At 41.1% G+C, this 24,342-nt stretch overlaps 2 pseudogenes; one reads left to right on the top strand and one right to left on the bottom strand.

The window, feature by feature from the left end:
• The window catches only part of LOC110540182 (nascent polypeptide-associated complex subunit alpha-like), a 29,147-nt pseudogene extending 13,930 nt beyond the window's left edge, over positions 1 to 15,217 (bottom strand).
• A 3,567-nt stretch (positions 15,218 to 18,784) lies between these two features.
• Positions 18,785 to 19,726, top strand: LOC110540180 (heterogeneous nuclear ribonucleoprotein A3-like; annotated as a pseudogene).
• Positions 19,727 to 24,342: the final 4,616 nt, after the last annotated feature.

The raw sequence follows: 24,342 nt of genomic DNA, 5'->3' as shown, positions 1-24,342 counted from the left end.
TGAGCCTCAGCACCTGCTTTGATACCCAGCTAGGTAGTGTCTTTCAGAGGCCCTCTGTTAGGCTCCTGTCCTCTTCCCTGTTTTCTCCTCTTCCAATGTCTACCCATTTGCCTTTCTGAATGAAGATTGAGCATCTTACCCAGGGTTCTCCTTCTTGCTTAGCTTCTTTAGGTGTACAGATTTTAGTATGTTTATCCTATTACATGTCTAATATCCACTTATAAGTGAGTAAATACCATGTGTGTCTTTCTGCTTCTGGGATACCTCACTCGGGATGATCTTTTCAAGACCCCACCATTTGCCCGTAAATTTCATGATTTCCTTTAATTGCAAATTTTTCAACAAGAAATTCATGCCAAAGTCAAGAGCAGCTTAAGGTAAATGTGTGCTGTCAGCGCCACCTACTGGTCACGTTGAAAAATCACGCTACTCTGAGCAATTAGATTGCTAAGCGCCCAGAAAGCCTTCACTAGATACTCAGTGTATCTCTTCACATCTCAACCTCGGAAAAGAGACCTGCTTCCCGAAGAATGTCGACTCTGAGTGACATGGAACTAACAAGCTCGATTTTCATCTGTTCAGTCTCAAAATTCTACGCCTCCATTTCGTTCCTGTGACTTCTTTTAACATTTGTGTTAATGCTTTCATTCCATCTCAAAACTTAATCCATGGTTCTGTCATTATCCAAACTTACCAGTCAGAATATCCCGCTTCTTTTCACTAATACTAGCAGCGTTACAGGTTTTGTGTTTGTTTGCTAGTTTGCTTGCTTTTGGTTTTGTTGTTATTGTTTTTCAAGACAGGGTTTCTATGTGTAGCCCTGGTTCTCCTGAAACTCACTCTTTAGACCAGGCTGGCCCTGAACTCAGAGATCCTCTGCCTCACTCCACCCCAGCCCCCAAGTGCTTGGATTAAAGGTGTGCACCACCACCACCCAGTTCAACATTACAGGTTTTTAAACAATCAGCACCCTGGGCTTTAAATTAAACGCCGAGGCAAAGTCCCATGCTGGTTGACCCTACATAGGCCTTGACAACAGCCACATGAGACAGCAGCCAAATGAACGTAGCAGCTCGCACACTGCTCCCAGAACTTCAGCACTTGGCTGAACACGTATCACATCCCACATTGAAGTGCAGAAGCCAAGCTTTGAATTTGCAGCCCTAGCTCCTGTCCACAATGCTTAACTGCCCTATCAGAAACTGACTGACTCAGTGGGGTTAGACCAAGGTTCAGAGGAAATAGCTGTGACTTTTGCCCAGGCCATGAACTCAAGTTTGTGGAATGTGGTGCCATTTAATCTCTGTGGTACCATTTAATCTGTAATCAACAAGCCGTGCCTCTCAACGAGAAGTGTTCATCATCGGGCAGTGTTATACCGTTTTTCAGCCCCGAGGTCATGGAACCATGCCTTGCTGAGCGGTGTTTGTTATGACATCATTCGTCTTACGGAATGTTCTGCTCTGCAGCATGCTGCCACATGTATTCCCTTTCCTGTCCGATTCCCAAGAAATCCTCGATTGGTATGCCGTTGTTTTGTGGTTGGCCTCCCATTGTCATGGGTGCGGTTTCCATAATAAGTTATGCTTCTTGTTTCGGAGCCAAAAACTTCCAAATACATTGCCAAATTATTGACTGGCATCTTACAGATGGGATAACAGTAAATTCTCTCCTACAAATAAAGAGGACCAGAAAAAAAAAAAAAAGAATGAAAAAAGAAAATCATCTAGCATTTTTACACAGGGAACTTAGGTAACATTTCAGAAATACCTTATTCCTTAAAAGTGAAAGTCCTCAAAAAAAGTGAAAGTCCTCACACTAAAGAAAAGTAATACTTACATAGTTTAACCCAAATGTGCCTACATTTCTAGTATATAAAAACAAAATTGATCTCATGAATATGTTTTAATTAAAAATAATAGAAGTTTTTAGAATCCAATTATCCTTTAGATCATGACTTAAATTTGTATCAGTCTCTAATCACTCTTTCCAATGCTAACACTCAAATATATCATCCCTATTTTGGTCACAGCTCTCCTTTTTTTATTTTTTCTATATCTGGCTTCAAAAGAAAAACTATGAGTCCAATATTCCAATCACTTAAGCCTTCTGGAAAGTTAATGCTTTTCTATGCTCCATGTAACCATGAGTATGTGGACTTTCACAGCGAGGTGAAAGGCAAAAATTAAAAGTCACAGTCCTGACAGGCATAAAGCTAATGAGGACAAGCATACGTGCTGATGTCAGCTGGTCGGCATGGTACTTTCCTATAATAAAGCACCAAAAGCCATTATTAAATCTTAAATGATATTAACAGAGTCTTAATAGCCTCACCTCGGGCCGTTTTTATTTCTTGCCTAAATACTGTTTGCTATAATTACCTCTGCTGCAGAGAAAAATTGCTGATTAACCAAATGAGAATGAAGCCTGTCTTCGCCGGTCTGGGAAGCAAATAGGGCTCCCAGGCTATGAGCCAGTCACCCCGCAAATGTTTCTGCACATAGATTCTCTCCAGCAAGGTGTCACCTCCATCATCCCACACCAAGAGAAGGTGATGATGACAGGCTTAGAGAGGCATTAGTTCTTAACTCTTCTATAACTGAGGTCACAATGAGACTGAGACAAGATTTCTCTACGAAAACAAACTGGGTTTGTTTGTTTGTTTGTTTTAACATCCTTTTCTTTGAAATGCACAATGTTTTTTCCCAGATTGTGTTGAGTAATTATAGTCTCTACTTATCAGTTTCATATCTACAAGTTCAAAAATTGTGGGTCAAAAATATTTTAGTGACATTACCAAAGAGATTTTTTCCTTCTCATTAATCCCTGAATGATTCAGTGTAACAACTATTGTGTAGCACCTACATTCTGCTTGTATATTCTAGAGATGCATTATTGTTGTATATTAAAAGGGTGTTGGGTTATATAACGTTATTATTTGCCCTATAATTATTTTGGCAGTTTATTTTTTAACCTGCTACCACAATCAAATAAAACACAAACACCTGTTAGGCTTTATAATTGCCTTAAAAAACACCTTAGGGTGGGCAGATAATTCCATCCACGCTATCTCAATAACCTCACCATCCACCTCCCAGCCCCTATCTAATGCCGTCCTCCTTAACCATCCTCACTTGGGCTATCTTCCATCCATATTCTTATAAACACCTGCTTTTATTCTTCATTTGGGCCTTTCCACACCATTACTAGAGTCCTACTTCCAGGCCCACGTGGTTCTTTCTCCATGCTAACCCATCCTGGCATCCTCCTTCCTTCTTTCTTTCTGTCAAGTTGTCAAGTCTGTCTCTCATGATTCTCCTGTCCCAAAGCCAGGGAACCGGAGCCATGCTACCCCCATTCTGCCCTGTCCAGCTATCTGCTCAGCTACTTAAAAGCTCTCCTTTTTTTTTTTTTTTCTATATATGTAGCTTCAAAAGAAAAACTTTAATCAACTGTTCAGGTATAATGCCTTAGGCGGCTTTACACAACAGGGATAAGTTTAGTCAGGCAGTAACAAGATCTTGTGGGCCAGTAATTGGCATCAGACCAACCCCCAAACACATTATAGTATACAAGAGGATATGACGCTGTGAACTGTAGAGGAATCTTAATCCAGCACACATTTAATCCCTCTGGCTGGAATGCAGTACACCCTTAGTACACACCTTTAATCCCAAACAATGTAGATAAAGATAGTTTTGTAGAAGGAAACCGAAGTCTAATTGAGAGGCAGACAAAGTGACAAATCAGAGAAACATTTGGCGTAACGAGGAGCTAGAAGTTTAAGAGCCCATTGCTAGAGTTAGTTTGAGACCCAACAGAGAAATTCAGTCAGAGGCAAGAAAAGCTAGTCAGCTTGAAGGAGTTTGAGCCAGTACAGCTGAGTGATCCAGCCAGCCAGAGTTCAGAAAGAGCTAGAAAGGGTGAGTTTATTCAGCAGTAAGCCTCAGAGGCTGAAAACATTTTAGGCCTAGATTAGATTGTAAGGAGGCTAGAAGCTTCCAGGACCAGGCCTAAGTTAGCAGATAGTGGCAGTAAGCATCCAAGATAACATTTAAAACTGGAGAACAAAGTTCCTTTTTCAGTGGATATTAAGATCCTTGGTTGCCCAAGGTTCCTATCTTGGAGAAAGATGACTCCCCAACAGCAATGGAAAAATTAGTTTTCTCCAAGGAAGTGTCACTGTGTGTATCAAGCACACTCCAGGGCAGTCCCTATACCCAGGAGTAGCTCGCCAACACAAAACATATTTTTTTTTATTTTATTTTTTGGTTTTGTGGCTTTGTTTTGTTTTGTTTTTTTGAAAAAGAGAGGGAAAGGGAGGAGTGGCATAGAGTTGGGTGGGTAGGGAGTGGGAAAGGAACTGGGAGGACTTGGAGGAAAGGGAAATATGATCAGAGTATATTGTTTAAAAAATAATAATTAACAAGAAAAAGAGCAATGGCTAGTCTTCCAGAGGACGCAGTTTCAAGCTCCTGACCGCACATGGTGGCTTACTGTAACTCCAGTTCCAGGTGATCCGAAGCCCTCTTCTAGCCTCCACAGGCACCAGGCATAAACACAGTGTACAGATATACATGCAAACAAAACACCCATATACATTTAGTAAAAAAAATGCAACAGCCTGTAATCTGTGTATAACCCTTAGACATCTTAAGCTACTCTCAACTACCTCTCCAGCACCGTGTCTGCCTACATGCTGCTATGCTTCCCACCAAGACAATAATGGACAAAACCTCTGAACTGTAGGGTAGCCCCAATTAAATAAGAGTTGCCTATACACATCATAGTGTCTATACACATCAATAGAAACCCTAACTAAGATGGCCCCTATAAAACGAAAAGTAAATTGCAATACTTTCAACATACAATGGCACTGAGTTAACATTCCCACTCACAAAGAGAGGAATGGGGAAAGAGCAAGAAAATATCAGAACAAAGCAAAATGGATCCCCAGCGGCATGAACACCAAGACCCACAGCTTGGCGTCAGACATCTAGGACTTACGGTAAAATCATCTGGGTTCAGATAAAATTCAGATAACCTTGTAATTTAAATCAGTGTAATGTAACTCAAATCCCATGTAACTAGCTCTGCTGCCCACAACACATATATCATCTCTCATGGGCCAGCTCTACTCCATGCTGACAGCTTTCTCATCAGTCTTCATTGCAATGTTTGCTTCATCCTCACAACTTCGTGGAATGGCCTTTCAGGGCCTTCCTGTAGAGAACCCCACGTTGCCATACAGGGCATGGCCTCGTGGCTTTCCAGAACCTTGGAAAGTCATGGTGCAAGTCTCCATGACTATAATTTTTGCATTTTGCATGACTGCAAAACCAGCAGCTGACAGTTTTAAATGTAGTTATGTCCCTCTGTTTCCGTGCTTCTGTGTACCCTGGAAACTGTGAATCTGAGAAAACATTGTCCTAGGTGATTGGTTTTGCATAGGGAATACCTTCAACTACATTCTTATATTCTCTTTGCAAATTAATTTGCATTTTTATAAACTAGACTCTTCAAGAAACTTTCCTCCAATGGTCCCCAGTACAAGTGCAAGTATCAGTTTCAATAACATTTATTAATAATTATAGATGCTTTCTCTGCACTCTTCTGATCCCAACTTTTAACTCACTTATTCTATTTTCTTCACCAAACTGCATATTTTCCTTATGTTTCTGCTTTCTTTCACTACAAACCAGAAAAAAGAGCAGTGGAGAGGACCATACCTCAGCCTGAATGCTATTCTGTCTTGAATTTCCTCCACCAAACAAATTAACCTGTAGCTCTTTAATCCAGGCTCACTCAAATTTTCAAGACATAATGCAGCCAGATTTCTCGTAGAAATGTAATGTGAAAGGCCTGGGGTTCAGTTCCTCTAGAGTCCTCATTCCTCTCTTAAATCTCATTAGCACATTCTTCATTCTATGACAATTCTTTTAGGCATTCTAGTTTTCCACATTCCTACCATTAAGCTCTTCTTATCACTCCAGAGTTTCTCCTGACTAAGAAAGAAACTCTCATAAATTTCTCCTGCTAAATAGTTCCCAAAAGCCACATTCAAGTAGCCATAGCAACAACCCCACTTCCAGTACCAATTTTCTGTATTCATTAATTTTCCTCATTGATGCAACCAAATACCTGACGAGAAAGCAACTCATAGGAAGAAGGGTTTGTTTTGCCTCGTAGGAATGCTCTCAAGATGTCAAGGAAGGCACAGCAACAAGACCAGCTTGGTCCATGGTGTCAACCAAGAGCGGAAAAAAAGGAAAAATGTCAAAAAATCAGCTCACTCCTTCTTCCTCTATGCCCCTCCCCTAATCCACTGATAAGGGAGGTCCTCCTCCCTTTCTATCTGTCCCTAGTCTCTCAAGTCTCATCAGGGCTGGCTGGCTGCATTGTCTTCCTCTGTGGCCTGGCAAAGCTGTACCCCCCACACACACACCCAAGGAGGGAGGGTGGGATTGGGAGGAGACCAGGGAGGAGGCCACAAGGATACAAAGTGAATAAAATGTAATAAATAATTTTGAAAAAGAAAAAGAAAAACAAAAGAAAATGTTGTGTATGTGTACATAGGTACTGTGGAGGCTAGAGGACCTGAACTTATAGGCAGTTTTCAAGCTGCCTGACCTGGATACAAGGAGACAAACTTGAGTTCGCTGGAAGAACAGGAATCACTCTCAAGTTCTGAGTCATCCCTCGAGGCCCCAAATATATATTGTTGATTAATATAAGTATTTGACTAGTCTAATTTATACCCTCAAATTTTTACTTAATTTCTCATGATAGTTGCTGCTAAAATATCTCAGGTGTACTATAAATTAATTTTCATTTAAAAAATATTTTATGAATGAATAAATGGACATGAAATCACAAAAATTCTTATATTTATTTATGGAAATCATAATTTCTTTATGACAATAAAATTGTGAAAATAAGCTTTTAAAAAAAATCAGCTCACTTTTTACTTTTCCTCTTTTTCTTTCTTATTTAGTCTGGAGTCTCAGCCTATGGGATGATGCCGGCTAACTTCAGGGTGGGTCTTCTCTACTTGGTGAAACCTCTTTGAAAACACCGTCACAGATACCCGCAAAGGTTTGTCTTCCTGGTGATTCTAAATCCACTGGAACTGAGCATGCAGATTAGCCATCACACTCCCTAGATTCCTCTCGAGATCACTCAGAGTATTCTAATAAAATATAAATACTGTGTAGTTATTATGCTAGATTGCTTAGGGGACGTTGGAAAAAAAAAATGTTTGCCTCACAAGCATGAAGTCCTGAATTTGGATCTCTAGAATCCACATAAAAATGAAGCATGACAGCATGTGAATGGAAGGTAGAGGTTGAGAGACCTCTGGACGCTCTCAGGCCAGCTAGCCTGCTCTACATGGAGAATTTCCAGGCTAAGACACTATCTCAACCAAAAAGTGGAAGGTAACCTAGGATCAACGTTAGCATTATCCTCTGACCTCTACTCACATGTCAAACACATGTGCACTTACATATGCATCCATATACACATGAGTGTACACACATATATACACACACACACATACACACACATGCAGAGTATTCTTTTTTTTTTTTTTTTTTTTTACCTACCGAGGGCCTTATATTGTCCTATTTTCATGAAAATCATGCAGAGACCAAAGCAATTTTAAAAAGCATGAGTCTGCCACCGTTCTCCCACCAACACCACCCTGGCAACGTAAAACTGGAAAATTCCAATTAGGGCCCTTTTGAAAAGATACTCGACGATATGCAGTCTGCTAGCTTCCCTGGTTCCTGTGCATTTTTCACATGGACAAAAATAACTTCCAGGAAGGAACAAAATTCAGAAGTTAAGCTCTAGAATTTTTCTAGAAACAGAGGTAAAGCATGGAAGAAATGAAAAACATTGCCAGCATTTCATCCCTGTCTCTGTCTCAGTGGCAAAAACGGGTGGTTTCTGAATCAGTGGTGGAGGAGGAGGAAGCTGAGCTCAAGACTTCCTGTGCATCTGAGTCACCCATGGAGTAAAAACACTGATAACTAGATTAAGAGAAAGGACACTCGTGGTTCCGGATTAAGATTTCTGCCTCATCCGGTCTCCGGTAATAAAGCACTTGTGAGTTTGTTTGTTTTTTGTTTTTTTTTTTTCTGATCTGACACAGATCAGAAAGCAGTCTGAATGCGAAGTAAAAATGTTAAGAAAGATGCTTTAGCCTGTATCTAAGAACGTCTTCACAGGTAGAAGGTGTTTCTACCCAAACAGGAGCTTCCCGTTTCATCACACAAGTCTCTGTTCTGATGACCCTGGTACTGAGCTAGCGGAAAACATCTTTGCTAAAAATAGGGCAAGAAAGCTTTGTGCCTGCTCTGAAAAGATGTTTCCTGTGGGTGGAAAGGAAAAGACTGTGAGCAAAGGAAAAGCATCCTCACCTACTGGTTACCTCTGACTCTATCCCTAGAGATGCTTCCACTGTTTCCTATTTCTCTGTGCTCTACATCTTGTCATCCCTTTGAACTTTCAATGAATATTCATATGTCTCCATGGTGATTTGGCTGTCCTATGACTAAGAATAGACTGAAGTACTTAATATAGCTTCTTCTGATAAAGAAAGCAGTTGGATAGCAAGCCACCCATGCTAATGAGGGACATTTTACTAGAACTAGACAATGGATAAAATTGTCAGCCCAAATTTACAGGCCTTCGGATTGCTTTATCACAGCCGAAGCCTCCCATCCCTTAAGAGTTCAGGGGCGATTTGATCTGATAACTATTCTTGTAACTTGTTATTCAGCTAATCAATCAAAACTGTAGGTCAAATATTTATTAAGCTGAGCTTTGTGCTAGACAAAGAATAAAATGGAAGGGAAAATATCAGGCATGAGGCTTGTACTTAAAAATGTCTCTAGAGGAAGTGCTTTTATCACATGAATGGCTGCTGACAGGAAACAGCAGTAGCAACCACTGGAAGGAACAGATAAGGATCAAATCCCAGCTTACTGTCTGCTCTCCAAAATCTGCCCCAAGTGAGACACCTTTTAAAAAGTAACGCAAAGGGGTATGAGAGCTACATCCCCGAAATAAAGCGCATTCAGTGTTCCTTTTCAATGCACTTAAAGTGCCCTTCCTTCCCTAAGGCTTCCTAGTACTGCAAGGGCCTCACCCTCTGTCAGACCTTAATGAGGAACCTATAGGCTACAGCAGAGGGAAATTAATGTAAGTCACCGCAGAACACAACCTTCTATAGTCCGGCAGGAAGCACGTGAAGCTCCTTCCGGGTTCTTTCTCTTAGCATTGCACTAAGCCACTGTCTCATTCACGGTCCTTTTAAAGCGCATCTTTACTCTCAGAGTTAGCGAGCGTGCTAAAGTCTGTGTCATCTTTCTGGTGCACTTTTTCTTTACAAGAGAAACAGCCTCCCTCCAATTTACTGCAACCTGGGATTTGTAATTGGCAAATATGAAGTGAGGCGAGGTGGGGGTAGGAAAAGAGCTGTGAAGGAAGCCAAATATGAGGAAGTGGTTTTCAGATAATGAGTGGAATTTCCTTAATCCAGCAGATCTGCCTCTGGCCAGTTCCACAGATTACAGTGAATGGGAAGGGCACGTTGTTGCCCCGTGTGTATCTGATGGATCTGTTGTGGCGATAAACTCATAACTGACAAACTTTTAACATCTAATGGAATGTTATGTCATGGTCTGATAGACCTGTCTTGGCTTTATGACAAAGTTGCTTCATAAACTCTGTTTTATGCTGGAAGGAAAACTCTGACAATGAATGTGTTCTTATTTTTCTGCTAAAGACGACTTTTGGCTAGAAACTGAACCCAGGCCTAGAGTTTGCCACACAAGTGTCCTATCACTGAGCTCTGACCCCAGACCTATATTAAAATGATAACCTAGCTAGGCAGTGGTGGTTCAGGCCTTTAATCCCAGAACTCGGGAGGCAGAGGCAGGTGGATCTCTGAGTTCAAGGCCATCTTGTTCTACAGAGTGAGTTCCAGGATAGACAGGGCTACACAAAGAAACCCTGTCTCACAAATATATTTATGCTACTTTTAGCATATATATGCTACCTTTAGTCAAAACAAATTCTTACCTGTCACTTAAAATGTGATTCTTGTCATTCTTTTATAAAAGGTTAGGAACAAAAGCTTCAAAAAGCTGCTTTTACACATCTCTCTCAGGAGGGCAACTCAGAATGTAGCCCTTCCAAGATTGCTTTGAAATCTATTTAGCCCATAATAGTATTTCAGTCCAAATAAATCCAAAGCGTTTCATATCTTAACCCAGGCCTGGATTGCTTCTCACTGTCCCATGATTGAAAAGCAACTAGAAACTGCAGCTGAATTTAGTTTCCAGCTATGTTAAATACCATTTTTAAATAAATAAGCAAACAACAATTAACTCCCATATTAAACTGCGCCCAATAGTTATCCATTTTTATGGTATTCTCATCAAATAAACTAGCCTTGTGATTCTTTTCATGTAAGTTTGCCATGCTGCTATGCTAGGCTTCCAATGTATCATTTGAGAGTTTACTGCATTTTATAAAACAAATCAAAATAAACAGAATAAAATTTGGTTTTAATAGAAAAGAAACAAACCCAAGATAGTACACTGATAAATTAGGTCACAGCTACATGTATCTATGTTAGAAGGCCACACATCACACACACACACACAAACACACACAGACACACACACACAGATGTGACCTCTCTTCATAAACCAATGAATACCCAACTGACCCTGCCCAAGCCCCAAGCCACACAGCAGAGAAATCCTAAACTCTTAGAATCTGTTTCTTCTCAGAGACTATCTTTTTGGTCTTCCTGATTTGTGTGAGCCATCTTCTAATGCCTCCTTCAGCCTGAGTTCTGTATTATTTCACCTTAATACCCACCATGGTGTCATAAACAAATGCATATTTGAGTCTCTGTATTCCTAATGCCAGCCATATAGCCAAGAGCATAGTCACAAAGCATTATATGCTGTCTAGTGTGAGACTTTATGGGAATACCAGCTCTACTCATCAACTTCCTAAAGAAGGGGTAACCTCACTACCAAGGATGGGCTTCCTCCAAGAGAGAAGCCTTCTAGCCAGGCAGGACTTATGGTGGTGACCAATCCACCTACAAAACCTTCAACCCAAAATTTACACTGTCTACAAGATGTGCAGAGATAAAGACAGAGCAGAGACTAAGGGAATATCCATCCAATGCCTGGCCTAACTTGAAACACACCCCATGGGAGAGAGCCAACTCCTGATGCTATTAATGATGCTCTGCTATGTTTACAGACAGGAGCCTAGCATAACCGTCCTCTGAAAGGCCCCACTCAGCATGTGATTGAATCAGATGCTGAGACTCACAGCATTAGGCAGAGCTCAAGGAGAAGAAGAGTTGGGGGGAAAGAATAGAAGGACCCAGAGGGGACAAGAACGGCACAAGAAGACCAACAGAATCAACTAACCTAGGCCCATAGGGCTTACAAATACAGAAGCACCAACCAAAAAGCGTGAATGGACAGGACCTAGGCCATGTATGTAACTGATGGGAAGCTTGATCTTCATGTGGTCCCCTAGTAAATTAAGCAGGTGCTATCAATGACATGGGCTTTGTTGCCTGCTTTTTGATCACTTCCTCCTAATGGGAACACCTTGCCTGGTCTCAGTGGATGCAGATGAGCTAGGTCCTAATGTGATTTGATGTCCTGGGGTGGGTTGAATGGGGGGGGGCTTTCTAAGGAGTAAGGGAGGGAGGATAGGAGGAAATGGGTAAGAGGGTGGGACCAGGAAGAGAGGAGTGAGGAGGCTATGATCAGGATGTAAAGTAAATATATAAATTTAAAATAAATTGGAAAGAAAGAAGGAGAAAGAGAGAGACACAGAGAGAAAGACAGACAGGAAGGAAGGAAAACAGGAAAGAAGGAAGGGAGGGAGGAAGGAAGAAGGAAGGGAAAGAGGGAGGGAGAGAAAAAGGAAAGGAGGGAGGGAGGGAGGAAGGAAGGAACCAAGGAAAGAACCAAGGAAGGAAGGAAGGAAGGAACCAAGGAAAGAACCAAGGAAGGAAGGAAGGAAGGAAGGAACCAAGGAAGGAAGGACACCCTTCACCCTTCTCTGGGGCTATTTAACTACTATGAAAACATTTAAGACAACTCTGGTAACTTAGTTAGCTTTGCTTCAAGAACGGTTATATAGAAATGTGATGATTCCTTTTTTTCACTCAGTGGTTGTACCTTCACATCCCTGATCAGTCCAGAGAGGCCAAAATGGTGTAGAATGTTACCTGTAGTTTTCCTTATAGAAAGGTAGCATCAGGACTCACTACCAATTATTTATACATTTCTCAGCTTCTGCAAACTACTTTCTCTTTATTTTCACTTATAAATTCTTTCTGTCCTGAAAGTCATGCTTTTTTGAAAATATAAAAAATTGTCATTTTTGTTCCTTAATCATCCATGTATTGTTTGCTATTTGTTTCCATTTAATCACACATAGCCTTACTTTATTAAGCTCTTGAATGAGCTTGCAATTCAATCTTTAAGCATAAATCTACATTCAAGAACACAGACAATCTTACTGCCAGCCTCCAAATTGCATTCTCTTATTTCTTTAATGGACAAGGAAGGATACACTAGCTTTGTAAACTAAAAAGCTGGCACATTTGGAGGGTTAGATCTTAATGTGCTTGTCTTGCAAACATAATGCAACCCCTTGGTCTCTAGTTCAAATCACTAAGGAAAGCACTTCATGAGCTGAAGCAGCAGCTAACATCTGTCCATCTGCTGCACAGCACTGATAGGCCATTGGCCCAAGAAAAGAGAAAGTCAGGAAGAGAAAGAAAAGTTCTCTGTGTAAATACCTGGAGCAAATCAAGCCTGAGAGAATAGCTGCCACAGGGAAAACCCATTAGTATTTCCATAGGAAAGGGAGGGTCAGTTGCCCAGACACAGGAGGATGCATTTGGGAAAATAAGAATGAAATACAGAGCAAAGCAATTCCAAATCAGTGTAAAGCTAAAACTCTAAACCTAGCTAATCATTAAGACCTGATCTTTTTAAAGACCTTCCCTCGATGGACTGTTAAATCTAGTTTCTTGAGAGTCTCTGCAAGTAGACCAAGGAAATCTGGCCCCAAACAGTGAGAAGACAGTATACCCAGAGTGTCTATGAGTCTCCTACTTGACATGTAGTTCCTCAGCCAGATCATTACACCACGCAAAGCAGAAGTGAAATCTTAGGTGGCACATACCCAAATTAAAAAGAAATCAGCCTGCTGACTCCCTAACCAAGGTTGACAAGCTCTCCGTGCTGAAGGCTGTGGCCATTAGAACTGCATCTGTCTATTATTATCCCTTCTGTGTGTTATTATTCTATTCTTAGCCAGCGAAGTTGCTCTACCAGCATGAAAGTATCAGTCAAACCCCTGGCTGACCACAAGAGCTTTGATTAATACAGACACAAGAGCGGTTTGTCAAAACTGCAGGTTCTTTCTCCGGAAAGCTCAGGCACAGAGCCAAATTTGCTACTGTGGTTAGCAGAATACATAACTTGATGTTTTTAATTATATCCCCTCTATAGTTTGTCCTCTCTTTGGGAAGGTGGATAATTACTCAGCAACTTCTGAACAAAAGGGGTGTACCCACCATCCCGCAGGGAATCAAGAAAGCTCTCAATGCCTCCCAGGTTAGGCTTGCTAATCAATTCAATGTAGCCAAAATGTACGTGAGGGTGCCCAGTGGGCAAGCAGAATTACCCGGAGAACACAATAAGCTGCACAGAGGCTGAGAGAGCCTGGGCTCTCTAAAGAACCTGTGCCACAGAACACGAATGCTAAAGCTTTCTGAAATGTTGTTGATGGACATTTGGAATGATGTAATCAAGTTGGTTTTGTTTTGTTTTTGTTTGATATTGGCATTGTGACAATCTAGAACAGCCATCCTCTGCCAAGGGTCAATTTTAAATTCCAGCGGTATTTGACAGTGTCTAAATACACTTTTGGTTGTCATGACTCATGGAACAACTGCCACAGGCCAAGGATACTGCTAAACACTGTATCCATCTAAGCACAGGCGATTAACATCCTTTGGAGCACAGGAAAGCCCCACAAAAGAGTCATTTGGTCCAAAGTATCAATAGTACTGTTGAAGAGGAACAATCATGTTTATAAAGGGAAATAAGATGGTTTTAAGTTAACATTTGTGCTGTTAAGCTATTTAGATCCAAAGAACAAATAACATTGCAAATTCAAACCTGAGTATTTATATAGTATCGAGGAAGTAAATATTCTATTAACTAAAACAGAAGTAAATATAGTAAACCCAATATACTTTTGCTATTTGCTATATATCAGTAAATGTAGTCTATCCCTAAGTAAATTACAAGTATCTAGAAACTGAAGAACAGATATTTTCCATGCTCAACCCATTTAAATCAAAAATTCATACTTCTCATCTTTCAACATTTGTATGAATTTCTTTCTTAATCTGAGAAGTAAGAAATTTTATATTTAAAAAATAAAAGGCTGAAGTAGGAATACCATGAGTTCAAGTCCAGCATGGGCTAGAACCAGTTTCAAAAAGGAAAGTGGTTAAGGGCAGTGCTGGCCTGTCATGCCCATGAGTATTAAACACTAGGCTCAATACTCAGCCTGTGTGTGTGTGTGTGTGTGTGAGAGAGAGAGAGAGAGAGAGAGAGAGAGAGAGAGAGAGAAATAGTTAATATAACCTTCATTTTTGTTTTATTGTCTAGAACATCAGGATGTAGTATTCCTGTGCCAGCTGTAGAATACCAAGTGAAATCCTTCTCTTTCACTCTTATTTGTCAATAATTTTTGGATTTTTAATACTTTTCCCTGTACATGTTCGATTTATATAAAGTTTTGAGCATTATTACATGATACTACTTTGCAAAGAAAGTAAACTAGAGCTATGATATGACTCAAAGAGCGAAAGAATAAAAGAAGGTAAAATTAGAAACAATAGGAACATGTAGTAGCATCTAATTTCTCTAACCTAGACATGGCATTACACATGCCTATATTCCAAGCACTTGTGAGAATAAGGCATAAAAACTGAGAGTCTGAGACAGGTTAGTTAGGCTTCCACTGCTGTGAAGAGACACCACAACCAAAGCAACGTTTAATTGGGGCTGGCTTACCGCTTCAGAGGTTTAGTCCCGCATGGCAGAATCCAGGCACACGTGGTGCTGGAGAAGTTCTCCATCTTGATTCAAAGGCAGCCAGGAGGAGACTGGAAAAACTTTTTTTTTTTTCACACTGGGGACATAGCTTGAGCATTTAAGACCTCAAAGCCCCACCTCCACAGTGACAAACTTTCTCTAACAAGGCCACACCTCTTTCAATAAGGCTCCTCCCTGTGGGCCAACCATTCAAACACCTGAGTCTATGGGGTCCAACCTAGTCAAACCACCACAGAGGCCAGCCTCAACTATGTGCAAAACAATGGGACCCTACCTTAAAAGATCTGACGGCAAGGAGCTCCAGCAATGGATCAGTGTTTATGGACACTTGCTGTTCTTACAAGGACGCAGGTTCAGTTCTTAGCGCATGGTAGGTCACATCAGTCTTGCTCCAGCAGATCCGACACACCCTTCTAGCCTTCACAGGCAGCGCACACATATGGTGCACCTATATACATGCAGGCAAAACACTCATAAGTAATTTTCTTTTAATTTGATGACTACACAGGACACTGGTGGTCACTGGCCACACTCACGGTCACTTTAACTGGTAGCCTCTGCATTAATCAAAATGCTCTATGTTTTAAACATGTTTTCCAGTCATTTAGCACACTGCAGCTGGGCTCCCACTGAAGCTTGAACAGCTTTGAAGAACAGCTCTACTTTGCATGGTGGCTCAACTGCTCAGGCTGCTTTCCAGGTTGCAGCCTCCATGACCACCACTGAAAGTAACCTGAATCACTTCCTCTCATAGTCTACTCACCAAAAAGTCATGAGATTCTAACTGCACTGTTTGTAGGGGTGGGAGATACATAGTGATGGACCGTTCAGCTTTTACAGTGGTCCAATTCACACTTTTAAAATTATTATTATTATCTTTTATTACAGTTTATTCAATTTGTATCTTGGCTGTGGCCCCCTCCCTGTCTCCTCCCAATCCTACCCTCCCTTTCTCTTCTCTCCCTATGCTTCTCCCCTCATCCACTGATAAGGGAGGTCCTCTTCCCTTCTATTTGACCCTAGCCTATCAGGTCGCATCAGGACTGGCTGCATTGTCTTCCTCTGTGGCCTGGTAAGGCTGCTCCCCCATCGGGGGAGGTGATCAAAGAGCCAACCACTGAGTTCATGTCAGAGACAGTCCTTATTCCCCTTACTAGGAATCCCACTTGGAGACTGAGTCTCTGGGTTATATCTGAGCTGGGGTTTTAGGTCTTCTCCATGCATTGTCCTTGGCTGGGGTGTCAGTCTCTGCAGGATCCCCAGGGCTCAGTTTATTTTTTGTTGTTGTTGTTTTTGTTTTTGGCTCTGTTGGTCTCCTTTCTAAAGTGAATATTTCTTTCAAAAAGAAAAAAAAAGCACAAACATGGGTTTGAACATGAGAAGAGTTCAAAACATTCAGCAAGAATTCCTGTTTTTTCCTCTCACCAGAAGAGGGAAGGGGGAAAAGCAGAAATGCATTGTTTGTTTTTTTTCTGTATATCTTTGTTTACATTTTCTTGAATAAAATTATCATTGGAAGTGTAAATAAACAGATATAACATTAATGTGACTGTCACTATAAAATAGATTGATAAGAAAAATAAAGTACTATTTTAAGTTTACAAACATTTAGGCTACAATCATTACCTTTATTAAATTTTCTGCCTTTGAGATGAGAGAACAGACAGTTATACCAGTAATCTCTTTTCCATGACAACTCAAACTCAGTGACCAAAACAATGATCTTTATCGCATGCTTAGATATCTGTTGGTCCTCAGCTCATAAAGGATTCTCCCCGGATCTATTCCAAGATGTCTGGGTCCTTATCAGAAAGAACTTTAAACCTGACAAGGTGATCTGAATAGCTGGAACCAAGATAATTAAAAGCTCATTCATTCACACATCTGGAAATTGATTCTGGATGTTGTCTGGGACTTTATTTCCCACATAAGGAACCCCTTCCCCCTGGGCCTCACCTTAATTCAAAGATATAAAGAAAACAAGCTGAAACTGAAGTGGAAATGTTCTCCCTGAAGCTAGCTTTCAAAGTGCTGAAAAGCATGATGCACACAGCTTTGGTGGTGGGTCGGGGGGTGGGGAGCTGTTGGGAGTTAGCTATGGTCTTAGCCAGCTGTAACACTAATGAACTGCAAAACAAATCTGCTGGGAAAAATGTACCCACCTATGAAATACTGACATGGCTGTTTATGGGAGCAACCAACTGCCCTCTCATTGTATTTGAGGCCAACTCCATAGAGGTAAGATAATGCCTAAGGAGATTAGAGGCTCAAGGGGGAATTTACTACTGTTGTTTAAATTGACACAACATCAAACTGCCTTCTAAATATAAATGTTTGTAGATTTATTGACAAAAGTTACTCTTATCCATAATCAGAGGCGCTCCTATTTTCAGTGAACACACAGATTCATGGCTACATGGGATGCTGAGAAAAAGTGACAGTTGATACAGTTGATACTCCCGTCAAAAACAAGACATTAACACCAACCCTCCTAAGACTCGGAGAATACTGCAGGAGAGGGGAAAGGAAGCACATAAGTGCTGTATGATATAATATTCTGAGCATAACACAACCACTGCAATCATGAACTCATAGCAGCTGTGGTTACTTTTGTTGGTCCTGCAGAAGACTGGCCCTGTCGATAATCACTCTTGGATGTGGAAGGGCTCATGGGACTCTCCCCGTCCCTGGTGAGCTGTGGGTTAATGATAAAGTGGAGAAAGGCAGAGTTACTGTCTTCAGTTATATACTTGCTGTTAAGTCCACCAGGCTTCAATGGACAGCTCTAACTCTGTGCTCACATAGACAGCACTGGTTAAACTCAGCAGGTACAAAACACAAAAAGGCAGGAATATGGGAGAGAAATTGATAAAGAGGGAGGAGGGTACACAGATGTGAGAGAGAGAGAGAGAGAAAATAGTGGGTTTGAGATTAACCTGTCTACACTGTATTCTTTTCTAAAATTATCAAAGAAAATTTAATTAATAAAAATAATTAACTCAAAAATCATGAGTGTTTCTACAACAAATCCAGAAATGAAACAAACAGAAGATGCCTTCTCTGTGTTCAAAAAGCAAGACAGTAAATGCTGCCATAAGTGCAGTGCAAATGTGCATAAAGCCTCCTTAGAACAGATATTTAGCTCTCTGTTTCTAGTAAATAGCCATTCTGAAGAGATGTTTTCTGCTTTGCTTGTTCGGCACCTATGCCACATTAAGTGAAAAATACTCTCAGTAGATCTCCTATTACTGTAGTAAATGGTGATACCTGAGTATCTATGCTGCTTGGAGAACTGAAAGTAATAAAACAGAGTTGTAGCTTTAGAACACAAAGTGTCAATGGAGAAAGGTGAAAAAAATAAGATGTGGTGATATCATGAAGTGCTTTCTGTTATTGGGGAAAAAAGGAGTAGTATGGAGATTTTTCTTTTTTTAGAGTCGGGGTCTCATTATATAACCCTGTTGGCTTGGGATCCACTATGTAGACCAAGCCAGGCTCTAACTCACAGGGATGCTCAAATGCTTGGATTAAAAATACACAATACTACGCCCATCTTATTGTGTAGATTTTAAACCAACAACCAAAACTGTGTAGTAATGAGAGATATCCAAACAAAACATTCAGGGGCTTTGGTTTTGTCATCTACTCTTGTGTTGAAGAGGTAGATACTTCAATATATGCTTGGCCACACAAGGTGATGGGCGTGTAGCACAACCAAAGAGAGTTGTTTCTAGAGAGGATTCCCCATAAAGCCTAGTATCCATTTAACAGTGAGGAAAATTTTTGTGGGTCGTATTACAGAAGATATAGAAGGATATAATCTGAGGGACTACCTTGAAAAGTATGGCAAGATTGATACCATAGAAGTTATGGAAGACAGGCAGAGTAGAAAAAAAAAAAAAACAAGCAGGATTTCCTTTTGTAACTTTTGATGATCATGACACAGTTGATAAAATTGTTGTTGAGAAATACCACACTATTAATGGGCATAATTGTGAAGTAAGAAGGGCCCTTTCTAAGCAAGAGATGGAGTCTGCTGGATCACAAAATCATCGTGGAGGTGGGTCAGGCAACTTTACGGTCTTGGTGGAAGGAAACCTTGGAGGTGGTGAAGGTAACTTTGGTTATGGTAGAAATTGTGGTGGAAGAGGAGGCTATGGTGGTGGAGGTGGTGGCAGCAGAGGTAGTTATGGAGGTGGTCATGGTGGAAATAATGGATTTGGAGGTGATGGTAGCAACTATGGTGGTAGCCCTGGTTACAGTAGTAGAGGAAGCTATGGTGGTGGTGGAGGAGCATATGATGGTTACAGTGAAGGAGGAAATTTTGGTGGCAGTAATTATGGTGGTGGTGGTAACTCTAATGATTTTGGAAATTACAGTGGACAACAGCAATCAAATTATGGACCCATGAAGAGGCCAACTTTGATGGAATAAGCTTAAGCTGTCCCTATGATGGTAGCTATGGATCTGGTGGTAGAAGTGGTGGATATGGTAGCAGAAAGTTAAAAAGAAAAACCAGCAGAAAAAGCTAGACTTCTTATCACTATAGAGAGTGAGGAGTTGTCAGGAAAGCTGCATATTTCTCTGAAACAGTTGTCCCAAATGCATTAGAGAAACTGTAAAAATCTGCCACAGGAGGAACGATGATCCATAGTCAGAAAAGTTACTGCAGTTTAAACAGGAAACCCTTCTTGTTCAGGACTGTCATAGCCACAGTTTGCAAAGAATGCAGCTATTGATTAATGCATTGTAATGTCAATTCAATATACATTCCTGAGGTTTTTTATCTGTTGTAGCTTTTTCTTTTTCTTCTCATTACATCAAGTATACTACATCAAGTACCAGGAATAAAAAAATTAAGGAATTTTTAACTTTTCAGAAGAATGAGTACTTCCTGTTACAACTATGTATCCAAGGCAGCCAGAATCTGAACCTTGCCATCTGCCAAACCCTATCAACTTTGAAATCTTGAGTTCCAAAATAGTAATCTCTGAAAATAAACTCAATGCCTCCCACTTCTGGAAAGGCTTACAGGACTTGTCTGCCCAGGGCAGGGAGAAAACAGTCCTACTCTTGCCTGTCTCAAGATGAGATTTTTGGGGTTTGGACAGGTATTGACTTCACTCTTGCTCCAGACTGGCTCCTCCGGACGCATAGTTTCCCTGGCCCCACAAAGGTCATCTTGGCTCATGATTTCAGAGGCTTTACTCCATGGACACTCCATCCTGTTGTTTTGGGCCTGAGGCAAAGCAGAACATATGGTGTGGAGCAAAGCTGCCCACCTCATGGCATCTCTCTCAATAACTGAGAGAGAAAGGGGCCAGGGACAAAATAAACCTTTCATCAAACTATCCACAGAAGCTCATGGGTTGGGAGTAAGTTTGACAGCTGATAGACTTTGGTGAAGCTACTGGATCTTTTCAGCTTTGATCGAATTAGTGCATTAATCCCTTGATGGATTCATAATACTCTCGGGATTATTGGGAGGTGGGGATGGGGGAAGCATAGGAAGAAGAGCCTAGTTAGAGGAAGTAGGTATTAGGGACAAGTCCTGGCACAATCTTTTCCTCTGCCCCTTTTCTTTATGCCATGTTGCCTAGGTGCCATGAATAAGCATCCCTGCTCTACCAGTTCTTCCTATCATGATTCTCTAACTTACCACAGTCCCATCGTGATGGAGCCAAACCATGCATGGAAACTGTGAGCCTAAAAACCTGTTTCTGTAGGTATTTGCTGCAACGATGAAAGGCTGAATAGCACAGCATTTAAGGTTACACCGTCAGTGGTCTATTTCTTCCAGCTCTGTCCCCGCCTCCTAAGGCTTCCAGCACCTCCCAAGAAGTACTCCCAAAATGAATTAACCACCTTATCAATTAATGAGTAGCAGAATCCTCATGCTCCAGTTACCTCCTACAGACCCATCTGAACATTGCCTTATTGGGAACCAACCTTTCAACACATACATTTTTGATGTACAAAAGAACCTTCACATACTAAATCCTTCCATCTCCCCCTCATCCATCCCTTGTCCCCCATACCTTTCCCTCCTTTTCTCATCAGTCTAAGGTCCATATTGTAGTCTTTACCTACTCTCTTCCTAGTAGTCACAATACTGACACCAGCTCCTTACCTTTTTCCACTTTGTACATTCTAGATCTTGGACTAAGAGTAACAACAGGATGTTTGGCTAAATTTGCCTGTGTTTCTTTGAGAGCTTCATTCATTTCTTCTTTCTTTGCCTCCACCTGGGAGGTCAATTCTTTGAGAGATTTGTTCGTTTCTTCTTTAACTGTCTGTATTTGTATGGCTATTTCTCTGAGAGATTTGTTTGTTTCCTCTTTGTGTGCCTTTAATAACTGGATAAGCATAGCTTTAAAGTCATTTTCCTGTGTTTCCCATGAGTTGGAGTATCCATTAATTTGGGGGGTTGCTGGTGAAGCCATGATATCTTGATTTATGTTGGATATGTTCTTTCATTGACCCTTGGCCATTTGCTTATCTATAACCTTTACTGTTTGTTCTTGGATTCTACAGATCAGACTGGTACCGTCTTTCTCTCGTGTCTGGAGAAATACTCAGGAAGATGCGAGAGGTCCAGTGATTATAGCTTGTGCGTTGGTGTTTCTGCTGTACCTATGGGAGGAAAGTCCGAGGGTTCAGAAGGACAAATGTGAGCAAACATGTGTGTGTGCATGTGTGTGGAAGTATGCCATGAGGGACAGGGTGCTGAAGAGTGTAGAGGCCTTCCGTGTGAGAAAGTGGCACCTTACAGGCAACCGAAGGAGTGACAGGCGCTTAAGGTATTGAAAGCATTGAGGCTGATCGTGGGCACAAATTTCCTGAGAACGTCTGTGGCCTACAGGCTACTAGTATTCGTCTCTAATTGAGCTCCAGGAGTTATTCGCCTAAACTCCACTGGTAGATCCACAGAGCAGGGGCTTCAATGCCCCAAGAAACCCTCTGTTTCCCACAGTGGATGTGTGGGTGGAAGGGATCTGATGTCTGGCTGCTAGCTTAGAAGTGTGGTACTTTTATACAATGGAATACTACTCAGCAATTAAAAACAAGGAAATCATGAATTTTGCAGGCAAATGGTGGGATCTAGAAAAGATCATCCTGAGGTATCTCAGGAGCAGAAAGACACACATGGTATATACTCACTTATGAGTGGGTACTAGACTTATGAGATAGGATAAACATACTAAAATCTGTACAACTAAAGAAGATAAACAAGAAAGAGGACCCAGGGTAGGATGATCAATCCTCACTTAGAAAAACAAAGGGGATGAACATTGGAAGTAGGAGAAAACAAGTAACAGGACAGGAGCCTACCACAGAGGGCCTCTGAAAGACTCTACATAGCAGTGTATCAAAGCAGATGCTAAGACTCATAACCAAACCTTCAGAAGAGTGCAGGAAACCATATGAAAGAAGGGAGAGTTAGTATGACGTGGAGAGGATAGGAACTCCACAAGGACCAAATATATTTGGGCACAGGGGTCTTCTATAAGACTGTTTCTCCAACCTAGGACCATGCATAGAAAAAACCTAGAACCTCTGCTCGGATGGAGCCCATGGTAGCTCAGTATCCAAGTGGGTACCCTAGTAAGGGGAACAAGGATTATTTCTGACATAAACTCAATGACTGACTCTTTGACCTCCTCCACCCTCCCACCCTCCGACCCTCCCATCCCCCCAAACCCCCACCCCCCGAGGAGCAGCCTTGCTAGGCCACAGATTAGGACATTGCAGCCAGTCCTGAAGATACCTGATAAGCTAGGGTCAGATGGAAGGGGAGGAGGCCCTCCCCTATCAGTGGACTTGGAAGGGGGCAGGGAAGAGATAAGGGAGGGAGGGTGGGATTGGGAGGGAATGAGGGAGGGGGGCTACAGCTGGGATCCAAAGTGGATGTCCTGTGATTAAAATAAAATTTTAAAAAATGCAGCTTGAAAAAAAAAAGAGTAACAACCAGCCTTCTCTGAGCTCACACCTGCTGATTAAAATAAAATTTTAAAAAATGCAGCTTGAAAAAAAAAAAAGAGTAACAACCAGCCTTCTCTGAGCTCACACCTGTACTGCAGAGAGTTCCTGGAGAAAACCATATAAATGTATGAGTGTTAACATTGAACTCCAGATTTCTGAGCTCCACCAGGCCTCTTATCCTAGACGGACCCTGTCTCACTTCAAAACCATGTATTTCAGTATGTTCTCTTCTTTTCAAAGGTCACTATCTTGTCAATGCTGCCATCATATGCATGCCAATTCCTAAGGATGCTTTTTGAGTTTCCTCTACCTCTTTGGAGACTTTACCAACTTGGGACCCCTGCCATCTTCCTTCAATTTTGCTTTACTTTGACCTCCATGATATTCCTCTCTACTTTCTCTCTTAATCCCTCCACATCACTTAAATATTCGTTGTTGTTTTTTTTTAACTTAAAGGCTGTTTATGCAACCCTTCCTAAGTACTAGCATTTTGTCATTTCATTGTCTTCTCTCTTACTTTGACATGTCACCGAGATGTCTATTTTGATATAACTTCAACTAGGATTTTTTTTATATTCTCAAGGCTATAACTGTAGTTCTTCAACAAACACACTGCCTTATAGACCAGGCTAACGGCCCACAGATATCTCTGCCTGGTTCAACTAAACTCAAGATTCTCATTGTTTTTCCGAATCTAATTTCTGTTCTGTCTTTTGATCATATTCACTCTGTAATTTGCAGTTACCCATCACCCAAGCAACAAGGTCAGTCCAAGAGTTATTGGCTGTTCCTCTTCCCTTCATGCCTACAGTCAAGGAAAATGAACATGTATTTTACTTCCCATTTTCCCTTATCCATTGATCATTTCTCTGTTCCTTCCCCAATCAAACAGAATTTTTGACTATTATCTCAAAATTCAGGCAAGTCTATATGCCTGTGTTTTTCACAGTTTGATTATCTGTAATGTCATTTCTTCTTTACCCGCGTTCATATTGTCAAGACTCAGTTCACCTCACTCACCAAGTAATCTTTTCTTGGACCCTCTGCTGACTCCTTACACCCATCAAAAATTAATCTTCCTGCTGAATCTTTTACACAATTCACTAAAAAATAGCTTGTAACATGATATTTATGTCAGTATTTATTGGCTAGATCTATCCTATTA

Source organism: Meriones unguiculatus, chromosome 7, assembly GCF_030254825.1.
Source record: "Meriones unguiculatus strain TT.TT164.6M chromosome 7, Bangor_MerUng_6.1, whole genome shotgun sequence".
NCBI classification, from domain to species: domain Eukaryota; kingdom Metazoa; phylum Chordata; class Mammalia; order Rodentia; family Muridae; genus Meriones; species Meriones unguiculatus.
Note: the sequence above shows the minus strand (reverse complement) of the source record. Positions and strands in the feature narration are given on the sequence as shown.